This window comes from Macaca nemestrina, chromosome 17 (genome assembly GCF_043159975.1).
Source record: "Macaca nemestrina isolate mMacNem1 chromosome 17, mMacNem.hap1, whole genome shotgun sequence".
Classification (NCBI taxonomy): domain Eukaryota; kingdom Metazoa; phylum Chordata; class Mammalia; order Primates; family Cercopithecidae; genus Macaca; species Macaca nemestrina.
This window is the reverse complement of record NC_092141.1, coordinates 22732356-22750737: the sequence shown is the minus strand read 5'-3', so window position 1 is coordinate 22750737 and position 18382 is coordinate 22732356. Positions and strand designations below refer to the sequence as shown.

Below are 18382 nucleotides of genomic sequence, written 5' to 3'. Positions count from 1 at the left end.
CTTGAGCCGACTTCCACCGGTGGAGGGGGAGCTTCAGGGCCTCCGCTGGGGTCTCAGGACTCCTCTTGAGATGGGATTTTGGACCCCTCCGGGTGAGAGAGGATGGACTCGCCATCATCGGCTGAGGCAGGCGGGGCCTCGCTGCGGCACAGAATCATCCCCTGGGCCTTAAGGCGTGGTGCCAGCCGAAAATTCACTGACCCACGAGCCCTCGGCCTCCCTCCCCCTCCGAAAGAGCGGCGGCCTAGCCCCGCTTGCGAAAGCCCCGGGGCTCCCGCAAGCTGCCTCTGCTTTCCAGGACCCGCGCAAACAGGGACAGGGGCGGTCCCGCGGCGGAGCCACTGGCCCCACGCGTGGCACTGGCCGATCCCCGAGCAGACGATGTGAATGCGTGTCAGCCCGGGCGTACGGGGCGACGGCGAAACCAACAGCGGAGTCCAGGCCTGTGCCCGGGTGGAAGAGGGTCCCAAGTGACCTGCCCGTGGATTCCAAGGGAAATCAAAGAACGCCTGGGATCCAGGAGGGAGCCAGAAGATTCAGGGAGTCAGTCCACCTGCTCAGAGGAGCCGAGGAGAGGCTGTGCCTCAAGAACGAGAGGGGAAGTGCAGAGGGGAAGTGCCGCACCGCCTGTCGAAGAAGACAAGGCCAGTCACGGTCGCCTAGCGCTCGTGCTAGGCAGGCCACCCAGCCATGAGGTGAAACAGGGAGAGCAAGACAGCTTCCCTGTGGGAGACACGTATGGGAGCCGGGAGCTCCAGGGTCATGGAACCTGCCCAAGCAAGCAGAAACAGGTTTGGAGAGAGAAACCGTCACCACACGGATCTCCGAGGAGTGTCTCCCTGACGGACTGGGAAGCCATCTGCGTCCAAGACGTTCGGCCAGACCGACAAGCGTGTAGGCCCCCGAGAGACAGGGGAGACAGAGCAAGAGGGAGGACAGAGCAGAGGCCGGAGCCCAGGCCCGACACTGCCCGGTGCCACCGCCGCGGGCCTAAGGGGAGGGTTGCCCAACGGCTGACTTGTCCGGAGAGGCCAGCCTTCCAGGGACCGGGAGGCCTGGCATCTCCCCTTCCCGGCTTCCTCTTCAAGCTTGTGCCGTGGTGCGGCTTCATTTCTCAGAGAAGAGCCGTGAAAAGGTCCAAGCGTCTCCTCTGAGGCGGGTCTGCTCCTCTCCTGCAGGGCGACGAGCTCCTCTGGGGCTTTTGGCCCTGGCTGGACTGTGGTTATCTTGATCCCAGGAGAGAGTCCGCTCGGCAAGGGTAACGAGATTTCCACTGCTGCTGGGGAAGACGCATCTCCTCACGCGGCCGAGGCCCTCAGGGACCCCAAGTGGAACGGCGGCGAAAACCACTGACGAGCCCGCCGCAAGACCCAGGCACAGAGGCAGAAGAAAGAGGCTCGGCAGAGCCAGGCCGACGCGCAAGAAGTCGCCTTTGGGAGCACGGGGCGCGTTCGTCCGAACGCACCCACGCACACGGGCACGCACACACGAACCGGCAGAAAGAGGGAAAGACACACACAGAGAGTGAGGGCCAGAGAGACAAGAGAGGATGGGAGAGACTCAGACACACACAGTCACACGGCAGCAGCGGCACAGAAACGCAGCCCCCGCAGGCACACAGCCCCCCTGACGCTGCAGGCTCCCGCTCCGCGCGTGAAGGCCCCTCGGGGGAGAGAGCAGCCCACGGACAGGCGGGCGGACCTGTCGTGGAGATCACGGGGGCAAGACTTTTGGGGAGACTCACCCCAACACCGTCCGGGCAGGCCTGAGGCTGGGACGACGCGCCGCTTCCCCCGGACTCCGCCTGCGCTTTTGTCATCCTGGTCGGCGCGTCGCGACTTCCGGCGTCCGTCCGGAGACGTTCCTTTGGACCCCGTGGAGAGGTGAGGCAGGAGCCTCGCAGCCCCGACACCCAAGCACCGCCACGGAGGGCTCCTGCTTTGCCAAGCCTCAGGGGGCCGGTTTCTAAGACAACCGTGGGAACCGCTGTGACGCGAGAGGCCGCTCGCGCCTCGCGCATGTGCCCTGGCCCTGCCGCGCCGGGCCCACTCGCGCTCCCCACCCGGAAGTCAGGCTGCGGCCCCTTTAAACAACGGCGGCTACGCGGGGCGCCCGGGCCGGGGATGGGGTGGGAGGGGGCGTGTGCGCCGTGGGGCGGGGGGGAGCGGGCGTGGGGCGGGGCCGCTGGGGGCTGCCGTTGCAGCCCCGGCGTCCGCCGGATCCGGGCTGCAGCATGGGGCGGCGTGGGAGAAGGGGCCGCGGGCATCCCAGTCCCAAGACCCCCGGAGTCCTGTCTTCAGGACCTCCTTGAGCCGACTTCCACCGGTGGAGGGGGAGCTTCAGGGCTTCTGCTGGGGTCTCAGGGCTCCTCTTCAGTTGGAATTTGGACCCCTCCCGGTGAGAAAGGATGGGCTCGCCATCATCTGCTGAGGCTGGCGAGGCTTCGCTGTAGCACAGAATCAACCCCTGGGACTTAAGACATGGTGTCAGCTCAAAATTCACAGACCCATGAACCCTTGGCCTCCCTCCCTCTCTGAAAGAGCGGAGGCCTGCCCCCACTTGCAAAACCCCCGGGGCTCCTGCAGGGTGCTACTGCCTTCCAGGACCCGTGCAAACAGGGACAGGGGCGGTTCCGCGGCGGAGCCAGTGACCCCACGCGTGGCACTGGCGTGTCCTCGAGCCGTCGACGGGAATGTGTGCCAGCCCGGCCGTACGGGGCGACGGCGAAACCAACAGCGGTGTCTAGGCCTGTGCCCGGTGAAGAGGGTCCCAAGGGACCTGTCCATCGATTCCAAGGGAAATCAACGAACGCTCGGTATCCTCGAGGGGGCCAGAAGATTCAGGGAGTCAGTCCACCCAGGAGCAGAGGAGAGGCTGTCCCTCAAGAATGAGACGGTAAGTGCAGAGGGTAAATGCCACACCGCCTGTCCACGAAGACTAGGCCAGTCACGGTTGCCTACCGCTCATGCTAGGCAAGCCACGCAGCCTTGAGGTGAAACAGGGAGAGCAAGACAGCTTCCCTGTTGGAGACACGTATGGAAGCCAAGAGCTCCAGGGTCATGGAACCTGCCCAAGCCAGCAGAAACAGGTTTGGAGAGAGAGACCCTCAGGACAGGGATCTCCGAGGAGTGTTTCCCTGAAGGACTGGGAAGTGATCTGTGTTGAAGACATTCAGCCAGACCGAGAAGCATGTAGGCCCCTGAGAAACAGGGAAGAGAGAGCAAGGTCAGCCTGGGTAACATGGTGAGACTACATCTTGATTTGAAATAAAAATGGTTGTTGAACTTTATAAACTTTATAAAATAGGCTAAAATAAATTAGAGTTACCATAAATTGCATTATCCCTTGTAATCAGAAAATGATCTGATTAAAATATTTTAGTAAATATATTCAGATTTACAAAGATGACATATTTAAGAGCTCTGAACCACCATTTCAAGTGTTAGCTCGCCAACCCCCCCCCCTTTTTTTTCTTTTTGAGACAGAGTTTCACCCTGTCACCCAGCCTGTAGTACAATGGCATGATCTTGACTCACTGCAACCTCTGCCTCCTGGATTCCAGTGATTCTCCTGCCTCAGCCTCCCGAGTAGCTGGGATTACAGTTGTGTGCTTCCACATCCTACTAATTTTTGTATTTTTCATAGAGAGAGGTTTAACATGTTGGCCAGGCTGATCTTGAACTCCCAAGCTTGTGATCCACCTGCCTCAGCCTCCCAAAGTGCTGGAATTACAGGCAAGAGCTACTGCACGTGGCCCAATTTAGCCTTTTTTAAGAGTCTATTGAGGGCAACGAAGGCAATGGACTTTAGCCTTAGAAATAGGTGAATACAAAGTTAATGTGCAAAAATCACAAGCATTCTTATACACCAGTAACAGACAGACAGAGAGTCAAATCATGAATGAACTCCCATTCACAATAGCTTCAAAGAGAATAAAATACCTAGGAATCCAACTTACAAGGGATGTAAAGGATCTCTTCAAGGAGAACTACAAACCACTGCTCAGTGAAATAAAAGAGTATACAAACAAATGGAAGAACATACCATGCTCATGGACAGAAAGAATCAATATTGTGAAAATGGCCATACTGCCCGAGGTAATTTATAGATTCAATGTCATCCCCATCAAGTTACCAATGATTTTCTTCACAGAATTGGAAAAAAATTCTTTGAAGTTCATATGGAACCAAAAAAGAGCCTGCATTGCCAAGACAATCCTAAGTCAAAAGAATAAAGCTGGAGGCGCCATGCTACCTGACTTCAAATTATTGCAGCCCAGAATTTCATATCCAGCCAAACTAAGCTTCATAAACGAAGGAGAAATAAAATCCTTTCCAGACAAGCAAATGTTGAGGGACTTCATTACCACCAGGCCTGCCCAACAAGAACTCCTGAAAGACGCACTAAATATGGAAAGGAAAAACTGGTACCAGCCACTACAAAAACACAACAAAATATAAAGACCAATAACACTATGAGAAAACAGCATCAACTAGTGTGCAAAATAACCAAATAGCATCCTGAAGACAGGATCAAATTCACATATAACAATACTAACCTTAAATGTAAATGGGCTAAATCCCCCAGTTAAAAGACAAAGACTGGCAAATTGGATAAAGAGTCAAGACCCATTGGTACGCGGTATTCAGGAGACCCATCTCATGTGCAAAGACACACATAGGCTCAAAATAAAGGGATGACAAAAAATTTACCAAGCAAATGGAAAGCAAGAAAAATAAAAAGCAGGGGTTGCAATCCTAGGCTCTGACAAAACAGACTTTAAACCAACAAAGATCAATAAAGACAAAGAAGGGCATTACATAATGGTAAAGGGAACAATTCAACAAGAAGAGCTAACTATTATAAATAGATATGCAGCCAATACAGGAGCACCCAGATTCATAAAACAAGTTCTTAGAGACCTACAAAGAGACTTAGACTCCCACACAATAATAGTGGGAGACTTTAACACCCCACTGTCAGTATTAGATCAACAAGGCAGAAAATTAACAAGAATATTCAGGACTTGAACTCAGCTCTGGATCAAGTGGACTTAGTAGACATCTACAGAACTTTCTACCCCAAATCAACATAATATAGATTGTTCTCAGTGCCACATGGCACTTATTCTAAAATCGACCGCATAATTGTAAGTAAAATACTCCTCAGCAAATGCAAAAGAACTGAATAATAAGAAACAATCTCTCAGACCACAGTGCAGTCAAGTTAGAACTCAGGATTAAGAAACTCACTCAAAACCACATGATTACATGGAAATTGAACAAACTGCTCCTGAATGACTCCTGGGTAAATAATGAAATTAAGGCAGAAATCAGGAAGTTCTTTGAAACCAATGAGAACAAAGAGAAAATGTACTAGAATCTCTGGGACACAGTGAAAACAGTGTTAAGAGGGAAATTATAGCACTAAATGCCCACATCAGGAAGCTAGAAAGATCTCAAATCAACACCCTCACATCACATTTAAAAGAGCTACAGAGACAAGAGAAAACTAATCCAAAAACTAGCAGAAGACAAGAAATAACTAAGATCAGAGAAGAATTGAAGGAGGTAGAGACAGGAAAAACTTTCTAAAAAATCAATGAATTCAGGAGCTAGTTTTTTGAAAAAAAATAACAAAATAGACAGACTGCTAGCTTGACTAATAAAAACGAAGAGAGAGAAGAATCAAATAGACATAATAAAAAAAATGATGTAGGAGATATCACCACTGACCCCACAGAAATACAAACTACCATCAGAGAATACTATAAAAACCTCTTTGCAAATAAACTAGAAAATCCAGAAGAAATAGGTAAATTCCTGGACACATACACCCTCCCAAGACTAAACCAGGAAGAAGCTGAATCCCTGAATAGAAAATAACAAGTTCTGAAATTGAGGTAGTATTTAATACCCTACCAACAAAAATAAGCCCAGGACCAGATGGATTCACAGCAGAATTCTACCAGAAATGCAAATAGGAGCTGGTACTATTCCTTCTGAAACTATTCCAAACAATTGAAAAGGAGGAACTACTCCCTAACTCATTTCATGAAGTCAGTATCATCCTGATACCAAAACTAGGAAGAGACACAACAGAAAAAGAAAACTTCAGGCCAATATCCTGGATTAACATGATCCAAAAATCCTCAATAAAATACTGGCAAAGCAAATCCAGCAGCACATCAAAAAATTTATCCACCATGATCAAGTCAGCTTAATCCCTGGGATGCAAGGCTGGCTCATCATACATAAATCAATAAACATAATCCATCACATAAACAGAACCAAGGACGAAAACCACATGATTATCTCAGTAGTTGCAGAAAAGGCCTTTGATAAAATTCAACATCCCTACATGTTGAAAACTCTCAACAAACTAGGTATTGATGGAACATACCTCAAAAACAAGAGCTGTTTATGACAATCCCACAGCCAGTATCATATTGAATGGGCAAAGACTGGAATCATTCCCTTTGAGAATCAGTAGAAGACAAAGATGACCTCTTTCACCACTCCTATTCAACCTAATATTAGAAGTTCTGGCCAGGGCAATCAGGCAAGAGAAAGAAATAAAGGGTATTCAAATAGGAAGAGAGAAAATCAAGTTGTCTCTGTTTGCAGATGACATAATTTTATACTTACAAAACCCCGTCATCTCAGCCCCAAAACTCCTTAAACTGGAATTTGTATACCAATAAGAGCATAAAGATGGGAGAGGGAAATAAGCTAGACAGAAGCAAATCTGGTATTAATATACATAGCACTGTTATAAACTAAGATGTTAATTGTTATCCTCCCAGGACAATCACAAGAAAATCACTCAAATATTACAGTAAAAGAAAAAAGGAATTTAAATGGTCTTCTATAAAATATATATTTAATACAAAAGAAGACAGTAATAGGCAAAAAGAGAAACTAAAAAGACATTATATATATAGAAAACAATAACAAAGTGGCAGAAGTAAATCTTATGTTGTCTGTAGTCACATTAAATATAAATAGACTTCAAATGAAACCAAACTGGTAGAAGGGATTTTTAAAAAATAATTCAACTATATATTGTCTGCTAAAGCAAACTTTAGATTGAAAGCTACAGTAGTTTCAAAAAACAAGAATGAAAAAACGTAGGCCATGCAAACAGTAACCAAAGATAACTGATCAACTATACTAATACAAATTTTTTTCTTAAAAAAAAAGAGGTAACAAGAGACAGAGACATAAATAGTCAAGCCGTGACAAACATAAAATAATAAATATTTATGCATCTAAAAACAGAGAACCAAAGCACTTAAAGCAAAAATTGACAAAATTTAAGAAAAAGACAATTCAACAATAACATAGACTTTAGTACCCCACTTTCAATAATGTATAGAGAAATTTGATTTAAATTTAACAAGGAAATAGAAAACTTCATCAACACTAGAAACCTGCTAGACCTAATAGTTCTAATCTATAGAATACTCCATCCAACATTAATGTATACACACTCATAAACTCATGTAAAACAGTCTCCAGAATTAGCCATATGTTAGTCTATAAAATAAGTTTCAGCAAATTTAAAAGAACTGAAATTGTGCAAATATGTTCTCTGGCAATAATGAAATTAAACTAGAAATAAATACAAGAAGAAAATTTGGGAAATACACAGATATGTGGCCATTAAACAACACACTCCTGAAAGAAAAATTAGTCAAAGAATAAATCACAAGTGATATTAAAAATATTCTGAGATTCAGGGAGGCAGAGCAAGAAGGCAGAATGGAAGATTTCACCAATATTTTTCATCTTCAAGAACCCCAATTCAACAACTATCTACATAAAAAAGCACCTTCATAAGAACCAAAAATCAAGCGAGAACTAACAGTACCTGGCATTAATGTCATATTGCTAATAGATGCACCAAAGACATAGGAGAAACAGTCTTTGTTTTTTGTGAAAGAAAATACTCTGGAGTCTTAAATAAATTTGAAAGGCAGTCTAGACCACAAGGACTGCAATGCCTAGGTGAATCCTGGTGCTGAACTGGGCCGAAAGCCAGAATGCTGAGGAGGCCCGACAGCTACTTAAACATCGGCTGGGGTGACTAAGGGAGTGCTGACATCATTTCTCCTGTAACCCAAGGATTTATTAATACAAGTTGCAGCTCCAAAAGAGAACCCTTTATTCCACTTGAGGAGAAAAGAAGGAAGAGTGGGGAGGACTTTGCCTTGTATCTTAGATACAAGCCCAACCACAGTGGAATAGAATGCCAGTCAGAGTCTGAGGCCCCCTTTCTAGGCCCTTGCCCTGAACATTTCTAGACACAGCACAGGACCGAAGGGAACCTGCTGCCTTGAAGGGAAGGACCCCATCTTAGCAGGCTTCATCACCTGGTAACTGAAGAGCCCTTGGGGCCTAAATGACCAGCAGTAATACCCAGGTGGTACATTGAAAGCCTTCGGTGAGACTCTGAGACTTGCTGGCTCAGATATTTCTGGTTAAGAAAGGTGGAGTGAAACATAAAGGATATGTTTGCATTGCATCTTAGGCACCAGCTCAGTCATAGGGGGCTAGAGCACCATGTGGGCTCTTGAGGTCCCTGATTCCATGTGTTGGCTCTTGGAAAGCATTTCTGAACCTGCCATGGATCAGAAGGGAGCCCACAGCCCTGAAGGGTGAGTCCCAGGCCAGGCAGCATTTACCACAAGATGACTGAAGAGCCCTTGGCCATCAAGGGAACATTGGCAGTAGTCTGGCAGAACTTCCCATGGGACTGTGGTGGGGGTGCCCTGATGGGAAGGACACAGGTCTGGATGGCTTTGCCACCTGCTGATTGTAGAGCTCCAGGACCTTGAGCAAACATATGTGGTAACCAGGCAGCGATTACAGAAACCCTTGGGCAAGACTCCGTGCTGTACTGACAGCAGGCCTGACCCAGTGCAGTTCTTCTGGTGGTAGCTACAGCAGTGCTTGTTGCACTCCACCCCCACATTTAGGTGGCTCATAACAGAGAGAGAGAGACTCCATTTGTTTGGGAGAAAGTAAGAGAGGAGAACAAGTGTGTCTATTTGGTAATCCAGAGAATTCTTCCAGACATAGCCCAAGATCATGAAGGGGGTAGCTCTACAAATCTGCAAGACCAACAGCATTACTGGACTTGGGGTTCCCCATAAGGCCAACAGAGCTTAGACCATAACACCCAAGTCCTTTCAAAAATCTGGAAAGCCTTCCTAAGAAGGAAGGATATTGAAAAGCATTCTTTTCAGGACTATGATAAATACCTAACTCCTAAAGACTACAATAAATACCTAACTCTTAAATGCTCAGACCCCAAAGAACATCTACTAGCATCAATACCATCCAGGAAACTCTGACTTTGCCAAATGAACTATACAAGGCATGAGGGACCAATTCTGGAAAAACAGAGATATGTGACCTTTCAGAAACAGAATTCAAAATAGCTGTGTTGAGAAAACTCAGAGTCATTCATAACACAGAGAAAATTTATCTTATGCGGTCAGATAGATTTAACAAAGAGATTGAATTAATTTTTAAAAATTCAAGCAGAATTCTGGAGATGGAAAATGCAACTGGCATACTGAAAGATGCATCAGAATCCTTTAATAGCAGAATTAATTGAGCAGAAGAAAGAAGAAGTGAGCTTGAAGACAGGCCATTTGAAAATACATGGTCAGAGGACGTAAAAAGAAAAAGGAATAACGAGACAATTAAGCATGCCTACAGAATCTAGAAAACAGTCTCAAAAAAGAAAATCTAAGAGTTATTGGCTTTAAAGAGAAGGTAAAGAAAGAGATAGGGGTAGAAAGTTTATTCGAAATGATTATATCAGAGAAATTTTCAAACCTAGAGAAATATGTCAATGTCCAAGTGCAGGAAGGTTATGAAACATCAAGCAGATTTAACCCAAAGAAGACAACCTCAAGGCATTTAATAATTAAACTCTCAAAAGTCAAGAGTAAAGTAAAGAGTAAAAGCATCTAGAGCAAAGTAACAAATATACAATGGAGTTCCAACACATCTGGAAGCAGACTTTTCGGTATAAACCTTATAGGTCATGAAAGAGTGACATGACATATTAAGGTGCTGAAGGGAAAAAAAAACAAAAACCTTTCACCGTACACTAATATGTCTGATGAAAATATCCTTCCAATATGAAAGAGAAATAAAGGCATTCATTCCCAAACAAGCAAAACTCTACCAAACATTTATAGAAGAGCTGATACTATTCATACTCAAACTGTTTCCAAAAAATGAAGGAGGAGAAAATACTTCCAAACTCATCCTACAAGGCCAGATATAACCCTGATTTAAAAAAAAAAAAAACAAAAAAAAACAGACATAGACACATCACAAAAAGAAAACTAAAGGTCAATATCTCTAATGATGATTGATGTAAACATCATCAATAAAATACTAGCAAATTGAATTTAACAATACAATAAAAAGATTATTCATCATGACCAAATGGGATTTATCCCAGAGATGCAAGGATGGTTTAACATACACAAATCAATCAATGTGATAACTCATATCTACAGAATGAATGACAAAAGCTATTTGATTGTATCAATTGATGTTGAAAAGCATTTGATAACATTCAATATCTTTTCATGATTTAAAAATACCCTTAAAACAATGGATATAGAAGGAAATACATCAACATACTAAAAGTCATATAGGACAGACCCATAGCTAGTATCACACAAAATGTGGAAAAACTGAAATGCTGTCCTCTAAGATCTGGAGAATGACAAGGATGCCCACTTTTACCATAGTTATTCCACATAGTATTAAAAGTTCTAGCTAGAGCAATGACACAGGTGGAAGAACTAAAGGACATCCAACTGGAAAGAAAGAAGTCAAATTATCCTTGTTTGCAGACGATATGATTTTACATTTAGAAAAATCTATAAATACCCCCCAAAAATTTAGAACTGAAAAACAAATTCATTACAATTGTGGGATAAAAATTAACATGCAAAAATTAGTAGCATCTGTATATGTCAACAGGAAACAATTTGAAAAAGAAATCAAGAAAGTCATCCTGTTTACCATAGCCACAATAAAATTAAATATATAAGTATATAGGAATTTACTTAACCAAAAAAGTGAAAGATCTCTACAATAAAAATTGTAAAACACTGATGAAAGTGATTGAAGAGGATGCCAAAAATAGAAAGACATTCCATATTCATAAATTGGAATAATTAATATTGCTAAAATATCCATACTATCCAAAGATATCTATGGATTTAATATAATCCCTATCAACACACAAATGTCATTGGTCACAGAAATAGAAAAAAAATCCTAAAATTGATATGGAACCACAAAAGACCCAGAATAGCCAAAACTATCTAAAGCAAAAAGAGTAAAACAGGAGAAATAACATTATCTGACTTCAAATTATACTACAGAATTATAGTAATAAAAACAGCATGGTACTGGCATAAAAACAGACATATACATCAATGGAACAGAACAGAAAACCCAAAAATGAATTCACACATCTTCAGTGAACTCATTTTTGAGAAAGGTGCCAAGAACATACAATGGGGAAAAGATAGCCTCTTTAATAAACGGTTCTGGGATAACTAGACTTCCATATGCAGAAGAATGAAACTAGACCCCTATCTCTTGTCATACACAAAAATCAAATCAAAGTAATTTAAAGACTTAAGTCTAAGACCTCAAACTATGAAACGACTACAAAAAAATTAGAAACACTTTCCAAGACATCATTTCAGGCAAATCTTGAGTAATACCCCACAAGCACAGGCAACCAAATCAAACATGGACAAACAGAATCACATCAAGATAAAAAGCTTCTGCACGGCAATGAAAATAATCAACAAAGTGAACAAACAACCCACAGAATGGGAGAAAATATTTGAAAACTACCTACCTGACAAGGGATTAATAACCAGAATACATAATTCTGGAAAAAATCTAATAATCATATTGAAAAATGGGCAAAAGATTTGAATAGACGTTTCTCAGAAGAAGATGTACAAATGACAAATAGAAACATGAAAATGTGTTCAAAAGCATTGATGATCAGAGAAATGCATATAAAAACTAAAATGAGATATCATCTTACTCCAGTTACAATGTCTTTTATCCAAAAGACAGGCAATACCAAATGCTGGTGAGGATGTGGAGAAAAGGGACCCCCTCATAGCCTGTTGTTGGGACCATAAACTAGTACAACCACTGTGGAAAACAGTTTGGAGATTCTCAAAAAACTAAAAACAGCTACTATATGATCCAGCAATCCAACTGGTATGTTTATACCCAAAAGAAATCAGTATATCAAAGAGATATCTGCACTCCCATGTTTATTGTAACACTATTCACAACAGCCAAAAGTTGGGTCCAACCTAAGTGGCCTAAGGTTGGATGGATGAAGAAAATATGGTACTTATAACACAGTGGAGTACTATACATTCATTAAAAAAATAAGATCTTGTCATTTGCAACAACCTAGATGGAATTAGAGGTCATTATGTTAAGTGAAATCAGTCAGGCACAGAAAGACAAATATCACAAGTTCTCACTTACTGTGGGATCTAAACATCAAAACAATTGAACTCATGAAGACAGAGAGTAGAATGATTATAACCAGAGGCTGGGAAGGGTAGTGGGGGGTGGGGTGAGGTGGAAATGGTTAATGGGTACCCCTAAAAAAACAGAAAGAACATACAAGACCTAGTATTTGATAGCACAACAGAGTGACTATAGTCGATAAGAATTTAATTGTACATGTAAAAATAATTAAAACAGTATAATTGAATTTCTTGTAGCACAAAGAATAAATTCTTGAGGGGATGGATACCCCATTTTTATGACATGATTATTATGCATTGTATGCCTCTATCTCATGTACCTCATAAATATATACATCTATCATGTACCTACTAAAATTAAAAATAAAAAATAGTAAAAAAAAGGTTGCTAAAACAATATTTTGAGATGAATGAAAGCAAATACACAACATAAAGAAATTATTTGGTGTGGTTAAAGCAAGGCTGAAAGAAATTTGGAGCTTTCTATTTTTTTTTTTAAAGAAAGATTTTAAATCAATAACCTAATACTCTACCTACAAAACCTTTCGAGTTTTTTTCTAGATAAGAGAAAACTAAATTTAAAGCAAGTAGAAGAACTAGTGAAAATTAGAGTAGGAGTTAATACAATAGAAAATAGAAAGATAGTATAGAGAAAACAAATAAAAATAAAAGTTGGTTCTGTGAAACTATTTTTAAATCATTAACTTTTAACTAGTCTGAAAAAGAAAACAAACAGAAAAGTCAGTTTTTAAACAGGAGTGGAAAATAGGAAATTATTTCCAAACTTATGAAATAAAATGGAGTATAAGTGAATAAAATGAACATTTTTGTACCTGCAAAGTAGATAACTTACATGAAATGCAAAAAATTCTGGAAAGACTTAAACCACTGAAACTAAATTAAGGGGAAATAAAAAAAAGTCTGAATAGACTTATGAGAAGTAGAGCAATTTAAATAGTAATAAAAAATAATTTAAAATAAAAACTTTCCACAATAAAAACCCATGAACAGATGGCTTCACTTGTGAATTCCACCAAACATTTGAAGAAGAATTAACACCGATATTTTACAAACTCTTCCAAAACGAGAAAGGAGGGAGGCACTTTTCAACTGTGAGACCAGTTTTACCCTAACACCAAAAACAGAAAAGGACATCACAAGAAAATAACACCACGGAATAACATTCATTATGATCATAGATGCTGAAATCAATAAAATGCTAGCCAAAGGAGTTCAGCAACATAGAAGAAGTTACATATTATAAGCAAATGGGTACATTGAATGTGTCCATTGAATCACCCTTGCATTATTCCTTAAACGCAAGGGTGAGGCAATGCGGACAAATATATTAGTATAATATATTAATAATATAAACTTCGCCGGGCACAGTGGCTCACACCTGTAATCACAGCATTCTGAGAGGCTGAGACAGGCGGATCACGAGGTCAGGAGATCGAGACCATCCTAGTTAACACGGTGAAACCCCATCTCTACTAAAAAAAATACAAAAAAAAAAAAATTTCGCCAGGTGTGGTGGCCCATGCCTGTAGTCCCAGCTACTTGGGGGGCTGAGGCAGGAAAATGGCGTGAACCCGCGAGGTGGAGCTTACAGTGAGCCAAGATCGCGCCACTGCACTCCAGTCTGGGCGACAGAGCGAGACTCGTCTCAAAACAAAACAAAACAAAAAACCACACACACAAAAAACAGAAAGCTTACCTCCTCACAACAGGAAAAAAAAATAAAAAGTTTAAAGACGTTCACACTTGCCACTTCTATTTAACATTGTAGTGGGAGACTACATTCAGTAAAAAATAGGTGCAAAAATAAAAAAATCCAGATTTTGAAAAGCAAAAAGTAAAACTACCTCTATTTAAAAATGACATGATCCTGTATGTAGAAAATTCTAAGGAATAAAACACAAAAATTATTTCAGCAAGGTTGCAGGACAAAATATCAAGATAAAAATAAACTATTTCTATAACCAGCAATAAACAAACTGATAATGAAATTAAGAAAATAGCATCAAAAAGAATAAAATACCTTGGAATGAACTTGTTGACACACATGAAAGACTTATATTACACAATGAAAACTTGAAAACATCATTTAATGAAAATAAAGATGATATTATTAAAAGGAAAAACCATGTTCATGGTCTAGACTTAATTTTGTTTAGAAAATGTTAAAAATTAATCTACAGATTCACTGTAAACCCTCTTAAAATCTCAACTTTTTTCCAGAAATTGATAAATTGATCTTAAAATTCATATGGAAATGCAATGAAGCAAGAGTAGCCTAAATAATCTTGAATAAATGAAATAAATAAATCTTGGAGGAGTTACAGTTTTAAACTTTAAATCCTACTGCAAAGCTACAGTGGTGGTACTAACATAAAGATAGATATGTAAATCATGCAGAAGATTGAGAGTTCAGAAATAAATCTTTATATTTACATTCAATTGATTTTTCAAAAGGATGCCAAGACAATTCAAAATGAAAAGAACATTCTTTTTCAATAAATAGTGCTAGAAAACCTGGCTATTTACATGGAAAAAAATTAAACTGGACCATTACCTCACACTATACACAAAAACTCACTGAAAATGTATCACTTATATAAACATAAAAACTAAAATTATAAAACTCTTAAAAATATAGGCATAAAATGTCATGACCTTAAAATAAGTTTTTTACATATGATACCAAAACACAAGCTTTGTACAAAAAAAGGATAAACTAAATTTTATCAAAATTTAAAATATTAATGCTTCAAAGGACATCATCAAGAAAGTATAAAGACAACTCAAAGAATGGGTGAGAATATTTGAAAAGCAAAAACCAAAAAAACCCCAAGAATTCTCATTTAAGCACAATGAGATGCCACTGCACACCTATTAGAATGGCCAAAACCAAAACTACTGGTAATACCAAATGTTGGAGAGGATGTGGAGCAAGATACACTTCCATTAATTACTGGTAAGAACAAAATTTTGAAAAAGCCATTTTCCAAACATCACTTTGAAACAGCCCTTTGGAAAGCAATTTGGCAGTTTCTTACAAAACTAAACATAGTCTTACCATATAATCTGACAATCTCATCCCTTCAAATTTACCCAAAGAAGTTGAAAACTTATGGACACACAAAAATCTACACATAGATGCTTATAGTAGCTTTATTAATATTTGCAAAAACTGGAACCAACTAAGATGCCCTTCAGTAGGTGAAGAGATTAATCAACTGTGGTACTTCTGGACAATGAAATATTGTTCAGCACTAAAAACAAATGAGCTATTCATGAAGGATGAAAAGACATGAAGGAAACTTAAAATGTATATTAAGTAAAATGAGTCAATCTTAAAAGGCTGCATACTGCATGATTCTAACTATGTGACATTCTAGAAAGGCAAAACCAGAGAGACAAAAAAAGAAAAACAGTGGTTGTCAGGGGTTGAAGAGGACGTAGGAATGAATAGGCAGACACAGAGGATTTTTAGAATGGTGAAACTGGTTGGTAGGATGCTAGAATGGTGGATAAATATGATTATACATTTGTCTAAACTCAAAGAATTTTTCAGGTAGCCTGTAATTATTGAGGTATGACATCAAGAATGAACCCTAATTTATAGTATGGACTTGGGATAATTATGATATGTCAATGTAGGTTCATCAGTTTTAACAAATGTACCACTCTGATGAGGAATATTCATAATGGAGGAGGCTATGCAAGCGTGAGGGCAGGGAGTATATAGGAAATCCCTGTATCTTTTACTCAATATTCCTATGAACCTAAAATTGCTGTAAAAAATAAAGTTAAAGTGTATTTGAAAATAATAATATAAAAGACATAAATGTTCATAACAGTATTATTAATAATTGGCCTAAGGTGGATATCCCAAATGTCCTTCAAATGACAAATGAATAAGCAAAATGTGGTACATTCATACAATGAAATGTTATTCAGAAATAAAAAGAATGAGTTACTAATGCAACCTATGACATGGACAAACCTTGAAAGAAAGTGAAAGAAATTAGGTACAAAAGATCACAAATTGTATTATTTAAATTATATGGAATACCCAGAATAGCCAAATCCATATAACTAGAATGTAGATCAGTAATTTCTAATGACTGAGTGGGGAATGCAGAATGGAAAATGATGGCTAATAAGTACACGGTTTCTTTTTGGGATGGTGAAATTTTGTTTGAATTAAATAGTGGTGGTGGTTACACAACTCTTGAATATCTGAAATCACTGAAGTTCACACTTTAAAAGAGTGAATTTTATGGTATGTAAATTACATCTCATTTTTAAAAATCTAAGAAGGGGAAAAAATGAAGAAAAAAAAGATTCATCCTTTAAGTAAGTCTTACTCAAGCTTTGTCTCCTCCAGTAAACCAACCCTTATCTTGCCCATATGACATGCCTTCTCCAAGCCCATTTGGACAGGAGTTGATTATCTCAACACAAAGGTTTATGGTATAGCTTGATCAGAAGTAATACAATTGATCATCTCATGAGATTTTTTTCTAAACCTTTTATTCATTTACTTTAAGTCAAATATTGGTTGGATACATTAGGTATTCTTACATGTCCTTAAGTTGGGGACAAGTAGCCCTGACAATCTTATCACAATGTCACATAATTTGCTCACTGTCCTTCAAAATGCTGCCATGCTTTTTAATCCTACTGATACTTCAGTGGGTATAAGATTCTGGGGAAGTTTCTATCACCATCTTATGATACTATAGGCATATATTCAAGGATTAATGATTAGAAACAGATATATGGTAGCTAATATTTTTCTCAAAGAAAGCACCTCTCAAATTTGACACTATTGTCAAATTATTCCACTTTGTTTTTAAGACTCAATAATTACAGACTAGCTGAAAAATTTTCAGTGAGAGTTCTACTACCAAGAAGACATACGGGTGAATCACATCTACTTTCTGCCATGAAATGTTTAGTAGAGACCAAACTCTTTCCAAAGGGTCAGCTGCAGGACAAAATACAGAAAGACAAACTATGGATGTGTTTGACCACTACTCTGTGCCCTTTTTGCTCAGTCACATTTCTCTTAAATTTCCTTTTAAATAATGTAGGACACATTATCAGTTTTCTGATTATCTCTGTAATGAATAATTTCCCATCAACCAATATTTTATGAATTCCTTGTATGCCATCATATTCAATCAGGTTCTGTATCTTATAAATACAGCTCCCATAATACTTCTCATGCCTGTCTTCTTTATTCCATTTATACATCCTACTTTCTGAGTTTAGTTTCTTTTACTCTTTGACCTTATTTGTCGGAAGCACGGAATTTCGAGTCACAAAGGTTTGTATTCTGGCTCTACAATCACTAGGTGTGTGACTTTAAGGAAAACACTTTATTTACTATCACTGCCAGGAATCTTCCTAAAACATCACAGCCCATCACTGTCATCATCAGGAAACTCATGTAACTATTTTTTACTCTTTAAGGAACACATCATCCCAATATTGTACATACTAATATAAATCAGATAAAACTGTGGAAGCTGTAGAAATCATTTTGCAAACCTGTTGTAAGCAATTCGACACTCTAAGAAAATCCTAAGTGAAATAATGCAACCCTGTCATATGTATAGATGAAAAATTGCATATGAGAATATAATAATTTCATCATTTCAGCCATGCACATATAGTTTTATATAGGTAATATACAAACATTATCAAAATATCAAGTGTCAAAATAAAACAATGAAATTATATTGGATCAAATCAAATTAAATGTTTAATTTTAGGAAAAAATATTCCGTAGTATATAAG

At 39.8% G+C, this 18382-nt stretch overlaps 1 long non-coding RNA gene across 1 annotated transcript in view; it reads left to right on the top strand.

The window, feature by feature from the left end:
- Positions 1 to 2778: 2778 nt before the first annotated feature.
- LOC139359481 (uncharacterized) overlaps positions 2779 to 18382 on the top strand; it is a 38184-nt gene continuing 22580 nt past the window's right edge. Inside the window, exon 1 of the long non-coding RNA XR_011615516.1 lies at positions 2779 to 2895. This is a non-coding gene — a long non-coding RNA (uncharacterized lncRNA). The remainder of the gene's footprint in view (positions 2896 to 18382) is intronic.